We start from the raw sequence: 6000 nt of genomic DNA, 5'->3' as shown, positions 1-6000 counted from the left end.
CATTTGAATAGGTCCTGAATGGGATTTTGATTTGATGGCTTCCCTGCTTGCCCCTGTGGAGCTCACAGCACTGGAGCTGCTGCTCTGAGACGCATTTCTATTGAGCAGATTTTTATATTGGCTCAGTCTTGGCATGTCTGAGGCTCCTGGGATGGAGCTGCCACAGCTTGCTGTAGGCATGAACCTGCTGTTCTCCTGTGGCTGCCCCCACGATTTTTGGCTGTGTGGTAACTGCAGTCTCAGGACACATCAAGCCCCTTTCTGTCCCTTTACAAGAGTTTCTCTTACCCACAGAGCAGGAGAGCTGAGCCACCTCAGGAAAACACATGACTGATTTGAATTAAGAAGAAAGTGGAGAAAGAAACATTTTGTTTTCTTCCTAAAGTTTTTTGGAAGATGTCTGAAACATGGGGATATTCCACCAGTGAGTGATAAAATTAACAAGAGTCGAACTCAGGTCTCGCTGTCAGCGTACACCTTGAGAAGGAGCTTGAACAATTCTGTAGAACTGCACCACTGCAGATGGAGCTAAATACAGGGAGCTGGGTCTGCCCATTTGTGTGTGCCACAAGTTTCTGTCATCCCTAGGACACATCCTGAGGTCCTTGGCTTTTTAAAAGGAAGCATTTACGTATGCCAAATCCCAAGTTTTTTTCCAGAGAGGGTTGTACAGGGAGAATCAGAATGAAAATCAGGTGCAGACCTGGGGATGTGTTTTCTCTCTCCCAAGCACTTTGAGTGATCTGATATGATGGGGAAAGGGTCTCTTTGTCAGCCTCAAACAGGATAACTGGTTTCACCTGGCACATGGGGCTAAAGAAAGGAGAGAGGTGAGAGATAAAGGTTTTGGTGTGAGGGTGATTGGGTGGGACTGTCTCACTCCTGATAGCAAACCCAAGGTACTGACCCGTGTTTGCCTTTCCTCTCCTTGCTACTTAATGACAGCATCTTAAAAACACTCTCCAAGTGTTTTGGGGTATGGGCTGGTTTTATGTATCCTGTTGTAATCTGCACAGTGCCTGGCACAGAGGGGCTCAGATCCTGATAAATCCTGGGGCCCCCAGGGTGGATGTCCAAGATTTCCACCTTTGGCATGGGGACTGTCAGATGGAAGGTGCTACCTGATTTTTCACTGTTGAATCTCTTGTCCCTGTATTTTTGATTGTTCATTTGCCTGGACAGTATAAAAATGAGGAGATTCTCTGTTCTCTCCTCCCAGTGTAAAACATTATTCACAAGCTCCCATTCCCTCCTCCCAGTGCAAAACATCATTGACAAAGAGGTGAACATTGCAATTACCCAATTTCCCACCTCTAAAACAACCAGTTTTGACTGAGTATTTGCTTGGCCTTCACACACTGAACAAGAAAATATCATGGTCTGTAAGCTCTTGTTTGAGTGAATCACCTTGTGAGTAAGGGCCACTGGGTCTCAGACTGCAGCTGGCAATTCTCCTGACAGAAAAATCTCATTTTAGTGAAAAACCTCAAATATGGGGATCTTCTTATTTGAAGCCTATCAGCATCCCATCCTTCCACCCCCTGCAATTTTGAGCAGAGATAAGCCAGGTCTCTGGAGTGTATTGTGTTCAGTGACCTTCAGTGCTCCGGCGCCGTGACCTCGGTGCCGAGCCCCGAGCAGATCTCTCTGCACCTGCCAATATCTCCAGGAGCCTGCTCTGCACAGCACAAGGTGCTGCTTCTTGGTGGACCTGGCAATCGGCTTGAAACCTCCTGTTCAGTCTGAATTTCAATCTGGCATTGAATGTGGTTTTTTTTTTTTTTTTTTTTTTTTTTTTTTTTTTTCTGGTTTCTAAATGGATCAAATCCTTCATTTTCTTATTTTGTCTGGTAGGCATTTTTGTACTGTGTACATTTGTGAAGACTGGCTTTCTTATAGATTGCCCTTCTCTTGCTATCTCATCACTGCACTTACTGCAGGCCTAGTCAGTATTTTTGATTCATGGTTGAATAAAAAAAATATACGTTATTCAGGACAGGACACTGGCAGAACTTGTGACATGATTTAGGAGCATTTGATGATTTCTTAGTTATTTAACCTGAAGAAAGTGTTAAGCCTGTCCTCCCACCACTGTACATGACATAAATGAAAAATTAGGGGGGGAAAGCAGCTAGAGAGCCACTCTTCCACAGATGGCTAACATACATGAAGAGTATTTTCTATTATGTCTTTGCTTAATTTAAGTAAAGATAGCATTACTAGCAGGTAGTACCTGGCTGGCATTTACATCTGTCAAGCCTAAATGAGAGTAGGGTGTTTGTGAAGTTGAATGATTTAACATACCAGTCTTTTCTCAGCTGTCATCTATTTCAGGAATTTCAAATCTTTCTAAATTCAACTTTTCTTCTTCTTGTTTGGCTTCAGAGTGGGGGAAAATTTTACTGGAATAAACAAGTAAGTAAAATTTACAAATTTTAGTAAAATCATGCTGGTGGCAGGGGGAAAAGGTGAAGGAGAATAGAGTAACTGCTTTAACTCAATGAAATATTGACATGGATAAGTGAAAGAAGGAATAAAAGGGAGAGAGAACATGTGATTATTCAGCATCCCAAATGTGCAGTGTTAACAAAACTTTTCATGTCAAGAGAGATGGTTAGCAATTGGCTTGGTATGTCAGGATTAAGAGCAATTGCTCAGCCTGCTGGGAAGCCTCACTGCTCAGGTGATGGAGTGAGAATTTCCTATTTGTTCAGCAGCTTCTCTGTGGGCCAGGGAATCAGGTCCTCGTGTCAGGCTTGGGCAGGGAGAGTGGCAAGTTGTCTCCCCAAAGTCTGAAAGAGAATTTTTTCTAAAAGCTGATTCTGCATGGTGGAAGCCAGGGTGAGTGTGCTGCCCTTGCACACAGTTCCTTTTCCATGGGTCCCTTAGGAGGGAATGACAACTCACAGCCATTTGGAAGAATGTTCTCATGACTATTCCAGATGTTTCCCTCTCATATTGAGCTCTTACCAGTTTCCACTACTCTCTCCTTGTTTTCTCCTTTTCTTCTTCCCTTTTCTGCCTTGTCCTGAACATTAAGTAGCAATTAGTGTGATCTGAGCTCTTTGCAGTGGCACAATACCAGGAAACTGGAGAGTGTGCAATTCCCACTGGTGGATTTACTGCAGTCACTTGGTGTGGGGAGATGGGGATAGGAGTGAGCTGTTGGTGACTAATCACATTTCCTCAAGGGCCTGGACTTTTCTTGAAGCTCTTTCTCAAGGCTAGACTCATCTAAGGAACTCCTGATAGCTTCTTGACAGATCACCTGTCTGGCTGCTTATCTGCTGCTGAGCTGGGAATCCCAGGTGGGATTAAGCACCCTACAAGGCAGAGTCACCAAAATTCAAAGACATTGATTCACACTTGTGGATTGTAATGTGCTTTTCAGAGGTACAAGCCTTTGAAGAAGCAGCAACAATGGATTTTGAACTGTTTTCAAGGAATAGGTGAGAGAGGAACCATGCCAGTTTTAATCCACAGCAGCTACGGTTTTACTGTTGGGTGCTAGACTAGCAGCTGGAGAATGCTGGGGAGCACGTTAAGCTTTGATGTTTCCAAATTGTGGTCCTGGGGGATTTCACTGTAACCAAAAATGTTTGAAGTGCTGGCCTCTTGCCACAGCTCAGGATGAGGAATGTTTCTGAAAACCTTCACAGATCTGTGTGGAACTGGAGTGCATTTTTCCCATGCAATCCCAGGCAGGACTGAGACGGATGTACCATGGAATTGTATTACTGTCTTAGGACATCTCTAATTCACAACCCCAGGGCAACAGAAAAGTACTAAGGACCAGATTTTCAGGACATAACTCCAGCTGAATACCTCATTCTTATTTTCTTGGGAAAAAGGAATATCCAATAGTTCATATTTCTAAAGTGCAATATGATTTCCAATCCCTAGATTTTTATAGAGTGACACGAGTTTGGTGTGTGTATATGCATCTCTGCATCTTTACATGCAAAATCTACTGCAGAAAGCAATGTTTGGTTTTTTTTTGAAATTTGTTTGTTTTGTTTTGTTTTTGTTTTGTTTTGTTTTTAATAAGGCAGTGATGTGTCTCCTGTTAAGGTGGCTGTAAAGGTAAAACACAGAATGCAAGCCATTAGATTAGTTGTAATTAACGTGATTCTAATTTTGGCCTGAAAGAAATTAGTGTAACAGCTGAGGGAAAAATAGGGGTCCTGTTTTGTTGTTCTTCAGTGATGATTAGACAGAAATTGCTCACTGATATCCATTAGGAAACTGTGAGTTCTGTAACTCATGAAATACTACCAGAGAAGAAACTGTCACCCATTGATGTTGGAATGTCTTTAATCAGCAAGGTTCAGTGGGACATTGCCCATATACTTTAGAAAGAAGCCCTATGGATGGAGATATTTTCCCTCTCTCCCTTCACAGCCCTTCACCATGCTTTTCCCTTCCCAGCTTCATTTCAGGTCTGTGCCTGCGTTTGGCTCGCAGAGCTCTCACACAGGTCACTGGGAAGCTTTTCAGCCAAGAAACGGGTTAAAGAGCCAGTTTTGCAGTAGACAATTAGTCTCTTCTGGCAATATCCTAATTAATCCTGTTATTAGGCCTTGCCACTAATTGCTGTAGGAGAGGTCTGGCCCCGATGAGAGCCACCCCCTTTGGCGCGGTGCCCCCAGCGCAGCCTGACCCGGCGCTCCCATGGAATTCTGTGTGCAGGAATTCACCAGGGAGGATGGCAAAGGGAAATGTGGTGTGACCCTTCCTGGGCTACAAGGGGAAGTGTGGTGTGACCCTTCCTGCATGTCTGGGCAGTCCAATCTGGGGGCCACCACCACGCCGTGTGTGCTCGGTGATGCATCCCAGCCTTCAGGTGCACGATGCGCCACCGAACCCTGCTGTGGATGAAAGGCTACAGATTAAAAGCCTTGATCACCTCCCGTTAATGCTTCACGCCAACGGGGCTTTTAAAAGATTGTCTCGATGATAAAATGAGTGACCTTCAGATCAGAGGGTTTCAGAAGTGCCAGCTATGCCCTCCCATTAGATTGTTATTAGCGGTTATAATGTCCTGCTATAAATTGGATGAGACTGGGTGTAACAGTGAGGCTGGGTTCATTCGTTCTCCCCAGTCCCCATCTCACTGGGACTGTGTTTCTCTTTGTGCTCACTGAACAGCAGCTCACACCTTCACAGCTTCCTGCACTTCTCCCTGAATTTTGCTCCTCGGCATTTTTAATGTTGTGTAGAGTGCTCCACCATCCAAGGACCTGCTTGAGTGCTCACTAAAAGCAGCACTCCAGCCTCGTGTGAGTGGTTTTGGGTGCCCCTGGCCCATCAGCCAGGTGCAGTGTTTCCCCTGATGTGGCAAAAAATGGGAGAGCATTCTCTAAACAAGGGCAGGAGGCAGGGAAGAGGACAGACAAGTGTAACAGTGCTCTTGTGTTGCAAACTGCATGCCAAACAGGAACCTCTTGTTTTTCAGGAGCTTTGTGTCCTTGGATTTACTGTGCTCACCTCTCTTGCTGAGCCCTTCCTGCTGAATCACACAACCTCACCTGGATGTGCTGTGTGTGTGAGATGCAGCAGGGAGGAACAATGCTGGGTTCAAGGGGGTCTCTGAAAGTGCAATGAAACTTTTCTGAACTAAACAGAGTGCCAGGCAAGTCTGAAAACCCTGTTTGTTGTTTCTGATGTGGGAACGTTTGGATGATGAGTTGTTACTAATAATTTTAATAAGGTGTCTGTAAACAGTAACAGAATAGATGCACAGAGGGTGAAAATCCTCACAGAAATGGCTTTTCAGCGGGAGGGAGTGACTCTTCCCACTCCTACTCACTGATTAACACTGTGTTGGTGAGTGTGCTACAGACCAGAGGACAGAAACTCCTCATGAGATGAGTCTGGCAGGGTTTGGTCCAGCTCGTGCATCCCATCTCTCTGCTGGCCTTTGCAGCTCACCTTTCTGCATTTACTGCTGAGCTTTATGGGCTTGCAGAATGATTTCTGGAGCTCTTTCAGATCAATACA

Source organism: Melospiza georgiana, chromosome 6 (assembly GCF_028018845.1).
Source record: "Melospiza georgiana isolate bMelGeo1 chromosome 6, bMelGeo1.pri, whole genome shotgun sequence".
Taxonomy (NCBI): domain Eukaryota; kingdom Metazoa; phylum Chordata; class Aves; order Passeriformes; family Passerellidae; genus Melospiza; species Melospiza georgiana.
Note: the sequence above shows the minus strand (reverse complement) of the source record.